At 34.2% G+C, this 11,176-nt stretch overlaps 1 pseudogene; it reads left to right on the forward strand.

The window, feature by feature from the left end:
- Positions 1-10,296: 10,296 nt before the first annotated feature.
- Positions 10,297-10,935, forward strand: LOC149140577 (polyadenylate-binding protein 2 pseudogene; annotated as a pseudogene).
- Positions 10,936-11,176: the final 241 nt, after the last annotated feature.

An 11,176-nucleotide genomic window follows, 5' to 3' on the forward strand; every position in this document is an offset into this window, starting at 1 on the left:
CTCACCGGCAAGCATAAGCAGCAAAGCTCACTGATGTCTATTTTGCTTAAATGGTTGCATTGGTTATTTCACTTCACCTAACGGCTAAGTAAGTGCTGGTTAGGGTAGGTAGGTAGGTAGGATCAATAAGGCAGCCAGCCAAGGGAATTTTGCAGAACACAGCAACAATTGAATACAAGGCAGTCTAACCTGTTGTTCTTGGCTTTTCACAAGGAAAAGCCATCCCCAAGTGGAGCCACTGTTAGCCTCCTGCTGCAGCAGGTTAATCATCTTTCATGATCGACATTTTTACATGCCAAATATGTCATTCTATGCATGCTGCAATGCTCCATATTTGCTACAGATGGCCAAAGAAGTGTCCATGAGAGTGTGCTAGTCTCACTGCCACTGCTGTGTTCCAATTTTGATAAGCAATCCATTTTTTGGTTTGAGGCAGTTTTTCAGTTGGAGGACTTCAAGCCAGGCATGTCTAACTCCCATTCTTCCTCTTTCCCCAAATTACTCACTAACTTCCCCCAAAGAGGTCAAGATCTGCTTGATACCTCTTAGTTTCATCATTCTCCATATCATTTGCCTTGGTGAAGATCTGCTTCACTCAAGGAAGGTCCATACTGCTTCTATGAGTCATTTTCCCTCTTGATAGCCTAAGACATCATACTTAGCGCTTTTTCTCATCATTTTCATATTAACTATTAACTTTACTATGTAGCTCCCCATCTATTTCCCCTTCCCCTACTAAAACTATGTATATTACTCCCCTATATACTTATCCCCTCCCCCTGGTTGAAAGATAACCATATACATCCTCAGGAATTGCTAAGTTTATCTGAAACTTAGCAAGAGCCCTCAATACCCCCTCTAACCATCTCCCAAATGCATAAGGACTCATTCCTTTGCATAGTTTCCCTTCATATGTATAAAAATCCATCTTTGGGCCTTGTTTTACCTTCCCCAAGGCATGAACCCCTTTTTTATAGGCCTAAACCCTCCTCCGATCCGAATCCCCTCCCTCCGACGCGATATCGCTGTTGGAGGTGCTAACAGTGTTGGCCGCATATATATATATATATATATATATATATATATATATATATATATATATATATATATATAGATATAGATATAGATATATATATATATATATATATATATATATATATATATATATATATATATATATATATATATATATATATATATAGATAGATAGATAACACCATTTCCCTCTCCTCCGATGCGATATCGCTATCGGAGGCCCCCCTTATCATATCTCCCCTTTATCGCATTATACATATCGAGGCCGTCCGATCAAGCCTCAGATCCAACGGCCCGTATTAAGTCGCAACCCCCATTTCGGCGATCACAACAAAAATTAAGTCACACCCCATGCTCTCCTCCGACGTGAAACGCCGAGTTAATCTCAGCCGCCCATTCAGGCCCAGAGATCAACGACCCATATTTAATCACATCACTCCCGTATGGCTCCGACCAGCGGAGTCGAAAAGTAATATAGCACGGCATAAAGGCATTTCAGGTCCGATGGGTTTCGGCGTTTCTATGTGGCAACCCCATGGCCCCGCTGATAGCGAAATGCCTACTTAATCTCCGCCGTCAATTTGGGCCCTCAGATCAATGGCCCGTTTTTTATCGCATTGCCCCATATATTGCTCCGACTGGCCGGAGCTGAAATATTATAAAGGCAGGTTTTGTAAAAGCTATCGGGTCCGTAAGGTCCCCGGGCACAGCGAAAAGGGAGGTCTTCGATATTCCGGAGCCGATAATTTATAAAGGGAAGTTTTGAAAGGGATTTCGGGTCCGTTGGACCCGTTTCAAATGTAAATCCACCGATATGATGGGTTCCGATGGTTCGGACCCGATCTCCATTAAAAATGGGCACAAAGGCATTTCGGGTCCGCAAACCAAATTTTTGTAAGTCCGCCGATATGACATCGCCGATGGGCTGGACGCAATTCCAAATAAAAGGAAGGGCCTATAGCATATCGGGTCCGCGCAGTTTCGGCGATTGTTTATGTGCCACCCCCGGTCCGCCCGATGCCGATATTGCGATTTAGCGCCAACCGTTGGATCGGCCCGCACCGGATCCAACGGCCAAGAATTTAATAAAATGAACAGTTGCCGCCTGTGCCCAAATTTCATGAATTTGGACAATTTTGAAAGCATTTTTGTATTATAATAAAAGGGCCATTTTTAAAGTTTTGTTTACAGCGCTCTCGCCCGCCACAACTGCAAAAGAGCGATGCCTTCCTTGGCCATTTTGAGATCGCTCCGGGCCCAAATACTTTCAAATGCAGGGATTTCTCCTCGGTATGCCACCAGAGCTCCTTTATTCGACCCAGTGTTGCAAATTTATCAGTTTAAGGACCATTTTTTATCGCCCATGCGCTGATAGCATTCTAGGGGCCACGGAAAGCACTTGCAGCAGTTATTTTGCATTCAAAGAGTAGAATGGGGTGATTTGACAGTCAAAGAGTATCAGTTCAAAATATCAGCAGCCCAAAAGAAGCAGAACATTAAAGAGGCCCCCATCAAAGTCAATAAAGCAGCTCAGAGCCATCAAAGTCCGCCAAATCACAGTTATGAGCATTAAAGCCAGCATTAAAGCCACTTTGCAGTAGCAGAACAGCCTAAAGAGGCAATTCAAGTGTTTGAAGCCCAGTTATTGCCAGAACAGTGTATAAAGACACCTGAGGGCAGCGCTGCAAGTTCCCAAGGCACAGTTATTGCAGAAGTGCCAGCACATTGCTCAAAAGACCAACAATTTATTCATTCTTATGGCTGCAGTCCCTGCGCAGCTGGTAGATAGGCATTCTTTCATTTATTTGCAATAAATGTTAGGTTACAATCATTCATTTCTCCAGATCTGCCCTCAGAGCTACTGTTTGTACATATTTTTAGATATTTTCTCTATAAATACCACCCTCTATATAGTGTAAAGGGTTGGTTGGTTGTATTTCTCATTCTAGACTTGCGCTATAAGCTTAATAACTTCTATAATCAAAGATTGCTGGAATATTTGCATCTGAACTGGCTGGTTGTGCTTTCAATGGCTGAAGAGCTTGATGTGGAATTCATGTGCTTGCTTATGGTCCAATAAGTCTTTCCTCCCTCTGTTTTATTAGTTTATATGCATCAGTATCATCTATATATCATAATCTAAGTTGCAGGAAGAAGGAATAGATCAGAACCGGCTTTCATGCCCTCTGTGCTCAATTCTTGTAACTTTTCTATGTTTTCCTCTGAATTAGTGATGAATATGCATCCTTAATTGATCATGTTTAAGCTACTTCTCATTTCTGAATGCTGTTTAGGAATCCTTAATTGCTCCTATTTAGCCTTCATCCACTTTCCCTCTTTGGCTGGATGAGAGATCCTTAACTGCCTCTCATCCCCTGACCTCCATTTCATCCTTGTTCCAGCATTAATCATTGTGCCATGTGTAGCTATCCTGCTCCATATTCCCCTCTTCTGCCAAGGAAAACGCACCCTTCAGTTCACATTCATAGACTCCATGCCCAATGGTTTGAACTTCTTACACTTTGTATGCCAACTCTGCTTGAATAGATCAACCATCCCACCAAACTCAAACAAAACCCATGTGCATCATATCTAGCCTAAAATCATCCCTTAAACAAAGCTAAATCCTAAAGAGAGAGCCCTCTCTGACTGCAGGTAGGCTAGGACCCGCAGTCCAAAGACTGGTTTTTGGTTACCTCGGTCGTATTCCCTTGGGAGTCAAAGGGAACAACCTGAGTGATAACAGTCACGAAGATTGTGTGAGACTCGATCGAGCCTGGATGCCCCTTGGGTCAATGTAATACCCATAACTGTGTCCCACCCTTAGCTTCTCCCCATGATATATGAACTTGAGACTTGATAGGGAGTAAAGATGTTTCATTCTAAAAACAAATCATAAGATTTTTGGTTCTAAAAACAAATCATTCTTCCATCCAACATGTGAATTAGCCCCTGCCTAAGCATAGTGTAACACATACACATATATAACCCAACTTTCCATAAATATAATTACCTTTCGTAATAAAATTACATAAATTAAAATTAAATATAACTTTAATAATTTAATATTAACATATATCTAACCACCATAAATGTAATGATGTGGCCAATTTTTATGTTATCTTTATTTTTAACTTGTTGAATAATTATGACATTAATATCTCTTCGCTGGATCATTTTCAGTGACTCCCCTAACACTTAACTTAGGTGTATGATCTTTTTGGGATGTCTATCACTTGAATCATCAATATTTTTTTTTATTGCCTTTTGATTTTGATTATCACTTCCTGAATGTTCGATTTTAATAATCAATTTAGTTCACTTTGATATTTTAAAGCACTAGTACGAGACATTTCCTTAGTGGATGGATCCATTTTAGAGTGGAAACATTAGCCCCTGCCTAAACATATCATTAAAAAACCTATAAAACCAAATTTTCTAGAAATATAATCCTCTTTAATAATATAGTTCCATGTATAAAAAACATAATACAAATTTTATTGGGTCAAGAGGTGCTCTCAGTATAGAGTAGATGTGTAGGCTTTAGATGTAGATATTTTTTAAATTTATTTTTTTATGCTGTAATTTTATTTTTATTCATAAAATTAGGAACAATTTTTTAGACAAAAGAAAATCATAATATACATATCACATTAAAATATAACATATAAATTTTAGTTATAAATTAACATTCATTTCACCATAGAAATTAAAATAATAATTCCAAAACCATATTTAAATTTAATTAATAAGCACATAAAAATTTAATATTTACAATATAACCATGAATATAGTATTAACATATATCTAACCATCATTAATATAAAGATGTGGACAATTTTTATGTTAGGATTATTTTTAACTTTTTGAAAATTTTTGGCATTAATATATTTTCATTGTTGGATCATTTTCATTGAGTCCCCACACCTTTAACTTAGGTATGTGATCTTTTAGGCATGTCTATCACTTTGTCAAGGTCCTTTATTTCATTTTGATTTTATCAATTTAGTTCACTTTGATATTTTAAAGCACTAGTATTGGACATTTCTTCATTCTATGTATATATTTTAGAGTGTGAGCATTAGCCTAAGAATAACATAACAGTATCTATATATATAAACTTTCCATAAATATATTTACCTTTTAATAATGAAAAATACAAATATATATATATATATATATATATATATATATATATTATAATTTAACACTAACATATATTTGAGCACCATAAATGTAATGATGTAGCCAATTTTTATGTTATGTTTATTTTTATCCTGTTAAATAATTATGACATTAATACATTTACACTGTTGGATCATTTTCAATGACTCCCCTAAACCTTAACTTAGGTATATGATCTTTTAAGTTTGTTGGATCATTTTCATTGATTCCCCTAACCCTTAACTTAGGTGTGTGATCTTTTAGGAATATCTATCACTTTGTAAATGTCCTTTGTTTCCTTTTGACTTTGGTTATTAATTTATTTCACTTTGATATTTTAAAGCACTAGAACTAGGCATTTCCTCACTTTATGCATCTCTTTTAGATATTTTTTTATTTGGTCATCAAATTGGTATTTCAAGTCACTCATTTTGGGAATTTGATGTATTTTAGAGTGCAATCTATTAGTGTGTGTGTATATATATATATATATATACCTACCATGGTGAATGTGTAATTTTTTAGAGTAAATTGGGAATTAACAAGAATCCACTAGGTCGGAGGAGCCTGCTCCTTGAGCCTTATCACAAGAAGCCAAAGGTATCTTCATGGAATTTTGAAACCGAGTAAACAAGATAACATCCATTGTACCATCCATTAGAAAATGCACTAATTAGTTACATAGTTACTTCATTATGGGAGACTTCCTTAGAAATTTCCCACTGTCTACCCTAGCGATTTCCCGAAAGGGTCGCTCAAAGGATATCCAGACCAACAAACACCACCCCAAGGTCCATAATCACAAGGTACATGACCTTTCAACTTGCTTAACAACATTTAGTCTAATGAATTTCCATCCATCCACGTTGGCCTTGGAAAACATATACTTCCATCAATGATGTTCATCAAAAATATATATACCCATTTCCATATGGTAGAAATACTTAAACACCATAAAGTTACCAAACAGTAGGAGACAAGCTAATAATGGACGAGGAGCATGAAGTGTATGGTAGGGAAATTCCAGAGTATGAACCATAAGACATCGAAATTGACATTAGTGAGAGATTTGGATGTGATGAAGAAAAGGTTACATGAAATTGGAGAAGAGGAAGTCACCCTTAGAGAAATGCATATCAAGGTCACTCAATAAATGTAGATCCCCACCATGCTAGACCTTGCTACTTCAACTAATATCTTTTTTAAATGTTATACTTAGGTTATTTATAGTATTTCCTTGGCTTCCAAGTATTACAAACAAAGAAAGGAATTTATCTTCATCCATATAAGTATGCATGTGACCTTCTTCATCATTTTCATGCGGAAGATTGTAAATCAATCACTTATTCCTTCAATATAACTAAACCTAGACACAATAACAATCCATTTGACTAAGTTATTCACAATGGAAAATCCTAAAAAAATTATCGAGAAGAATATGTAGAGCCAAATTTTGAATCCATGAGGTGTAAATTAGTTGGTTTTTATGGGATTTAGTCCCTATCATGTCTTAGGTTCTTATCTCGTGGGTAGGGGTTGAGAGTGGGAGCTAATTGTGAGGGGTTACATTGCCCCAAGAGGCATCCAGGCTCGATTAAGTCTCACATATTCTTGGTAACAACATCTCCTTGTTGGGAAAATTGTTCTTCCATCCAACATGTTGGTTAGCCCCAACTTTGGCACAATCTATTATTGAAAAAATTATGTAGAACTAACTTTTTTGAAACATAAATATACTATGATAATGAAGAAGACATAAATTGGAATTTGGTTCTTCTATCCAACATGTGGGTTGGACCCAATCTAGGCACTATCTAATGTTGAAAAAAAAATATAGAACTATACTTTTCTAAAAATAGATATATTGTAATAATGAAGAAACCTTAGATTGAGATTTGGTTCTTCCCTCCAAAGTGTGGGTTGGCCCCTAGGAAAAATCTAGCGTTGTAAAAAAAGATAATATAGAACCACACTTTTCTAAAATATCACAATACTATAATAATGAAGAATGCATAATAAATACACATAATGAATAATATAATTATACTGTAATAATGAAGAATACATAGATCGAAATTGTGAAAGAATGAATAATACGTATAGAATTTCAATGTTTGTATTCTTCATTAATACAATATAGTTATATCGTTTATTATGTATATTCTTCTAGATGTATTCTTCATTATTATAGTGTACTTTATATTTATAAAAAATTGGTTCTATTTTTTTTTCAACAATAGATTGTGCCTATGTTGGGGCCAACCCAGATGTTGGATGTAAGAATGTTTTTCACAATAATGGGATGTTGTCATGAAGATTGTGTGAGACTCGATCGAGCCTGCATGCCCCTTGGGTCAATGTAATAACCACAACTAGGTCCCACCCTTAGCTTCTCCCTGTGAGATATGAACTTGAGACTTGGTAGGGAGTAAAGATGTTTCGTTCTAAAGACAAATCATAAGATGTTTCGTTCTAAAAACAAATCATTCTTCCATCCAACATGTGAATTAGCTCATGCCTAAGCATAGCTTAAAACACACATATATAACCAAACTTTCCAGAAATATAATTACTTTTCGTAATAAAAATACATAAATTAAAATTTAATATAAATTTAATAATTTAATATTAACATATATCTAACCACCATAAATGTAATGATGTGGCCAATTTTTATGTTATCTTTATTTTTAACTTGTTGAATAGTTATGACATTAATATCTTTTCGTTGGATCATTTTCAGAGACTCCCCTAACACTTAACATAAGTATATGATCTTTTCGGGATGTCTATCACTTCATCAATGTTTTTTTTTATTGCCTTTTGATTTTGATTATCATTTTCTCAATGTTCTTTAGTTCACTTTGATATTTTAAAGCACTAGTACCAAACATTTCCTCTCTCTATGGATCCATTTTAGAGAGGAAACATTAGCCCCTGTGTAAACATAGCATTAAAAAACTTATAAGACCAAATTCAATATAATACTCTTTAATAATATAATTCCATGTCTTAAAAAACATAATATAAATTTTATTGCATAAGAGATGTGTAGGCTTTAGATGTAGATATTTTTTAATTTATTTTTTTATATTGTAATTTTATTTTTATTAATAAAATTAGGAACACTTTTTTAGACAAAGGAAAATCACAATATACATATCATATTAAAATATAAAAAATAAATAATAGTTATAAATTAATATTCGTTTTACCAAAGAAATTAAAATAATAATTCCAAAACCATATTTAAATTTAATTAATAAGCACATAAAAATTTAATATTTACAATATAACCATGAATATTAAGGCTTTCTTGCATTACCATGAGCCAATACTATGGCTTATCAATACCACATACCGAAAAACCATAACTCATTTCATTATCAATACCATATACCCAAAAAACATAACTCAGTTCAAAATCAACAAATTTTATAAATATTTTATTTTAATTTAATTTATAGCATTTTTAAAATTAAAACTTAATACTTATAATAAACATACAATATAACAAGATTCTCAACCATGGATATTATTAACTTGTAAATAGGGTTTATTACAATACTTTGGGCCAATATCATGTTTTATTGTTTTAATTTTATTTTATTTTGTAACATTTTTTAAATTAAATCTAAAAGTAAAAAGCCAATGGAGATGTTTTGGTGTAAATGCTTATAAACATTTACATGTGGGCTCAATTAAAAAATAATAAAATGTTAAAAACAATTTCCTAGAGGGGCTCTCTCCAATCCAGTAAGTAGAGATGTTATAATGCGCTGTAAACATTTTGACTCTATCAAAATAAAATAAAATAAAGAAATTAATAATGATAGTTATTAATAAAACATTTTAATTTGGTCAAATTACAAAAAAATAAAATAAAATATAAAATACAAAATTAATAGTTATAATTATAATTAATAATAAACTAACCTAGATCTATTTAACTACTTATTTTCTAGGCTCCGAGAGAGACTAAATCTCTTGAGATGCAATTTTTTTTTAGAGTGAAAAGAGATTTGATCCTTCTGAAACTTGGTAATCCCATCTGAATCTAAACTAATAATTTAGTATTAACATATATCTAACTACCATAAATATAAAAATGTAATTAATTTTTATGTTATATTTAATTTTAACGTGTTGAAAAACTAGATTATTTTCATGGAATCCCCTCACCCTTAACTTACGTGTGTGATCTTTTAAGCACATTTATCACTTCATCAAGGTCTTTTATTGCTTTTTCACATTATCAATTTAGTACTTTAATATTTTAAATCACTAGTATCGAGCATTCCTCACTCTATGGATATGTTTTAGAGTTGCAGCGTTAGCCCCCTAAGCAGGAGTAGCATATTTTTTAGAGATGTTTATCACTTTGTAAATGTCTTTTATTGCTTTATTATTTTGGTTATTAATTTAATTTATTTTGATATTTTAAAAGAGTAGAAGTCGGCATTTCTTTATTTTATGTATTCATTTTAGATTTTTTATTTATTTATTTGGTTATCAATGTCTTTTATTGCTTTCTTATTTTGGTTATTAATTTAATTCATTTTGATATTTTGAAAGAGTAGAAGTCTGCATTTCTTTATTTTATGTATTTATTTTAGATTTTTTTTTTTAATTTGGTTATCAAATTGATATTCCAAATTACTAGTTTTAGGTATTTTACTCTATTAAAATAGACGCTCTTATATATATGGTGAATGAATAATTTATTGGAGTAATGTGGTGAAAGAACTAAAAATATCTCACTGAAATATGAAACCAGATAAAAGAGATAACATCCATTATAACATCGACACAGAAAAACCACTCTAAAGAGAGCAAGACCAAAAAACACCACCCGGAAGTCCACATTGACAAATCATTTCCATCCATGAACGTCGGCCGTGGCAAACAAATACTTCCATTAATGGTGTTCATTAAAACTATATAAACCCATCTCCATATTGTAGAAAGACCTGCACACGACAAAGTTACCGTGGCAAGCAAATACTTCCATTAATGGTGTTTATTAAAACCATATAAACTCATCTCCATATTGTAGAAAGACCTGCACACGACAAAGTTACCCGAGACATGCTAGCAATGGAGGAGCATGAAGCGTATGGCGGGGAAATTCCAGAGTATGAACCAGAAGACACCGAAATGGGCATTAATGAGAAAGAGTTGGATGTGATGAGCAAAAGGCTACAGGAAATTGAAGAAGAGGCAGCCGCCCTCAGAGAAATGCAGGCCAAGATCGCTCAAGAAATGCAGATCCCCGCCGTGCCAGACCCTGCTACTTCAGGGGTTGCGGATCAAGCGAGCAGAGAAGAAGCGGATTCACGTTCTATTTTTGTTGGAAATGTTGATTATTCCTGCACTCCAGAGGAAGTGCAGCGTCATTTTCAGTCATGCGGGACAGTTAACAGGGTTACTATTAAAACTGACAAGTTTGGTCAGCCAAAAGGGTTTGCTTATGTTGAATTTCTGGACGCTGTCTCTGTTCAAAATGCACTTCGTCTGAATAACTCTGAACTTCATAATCGCCAGCTGAAGATTACAGCGAAAAGGACAAATGTTCCAGGAATGGGGCAACACCGTTATCGAGGTCGAAGGTTCAATCCCTATGCTCGGCCTTATTATTACGCTCCCCCTCCAATTTATGGGTATGGGTATGGGTATGGGTATGGGAAGATGCCAAGATACAGGCGCCCCATACGCTATCGGCCTTATTATTGTTAATGGAAGTCATCAAAGCATTTTTGATTGATTTTGCTTGCATTTTGCTGTCTGTGAGGACATAATTTGGTTTGCATTGTTGTGACTGGATTCTCTTTTGGATTCCCTAAGAGATTTAGGAAATGCATTCACTTTTGATTTCATTTGGTAGAGATTGAGAGTGGTCTACACTGTAATGCTAATGTTTGAGGAGACAGGATTGGAAATTTTGATTTGTATGTAGTAAACAGTGTTACTGTAATGC

The sequence above is a fragment of the Pinus tabuliformis genome, chromosome X (genome assembly GCF_031772625.1).
Source record: "Pinus tabuliformis cultivar Carrire ecotype Pingquan chromosome X, CPIR1, whole genome shotgun sequence".
Lineage (NCBI taxonomy): Eukaryota > Viridiplantae > Streptophyta > Pinopsida > Pinales > Pinaceae > Pinus > Pinus tabuliformis.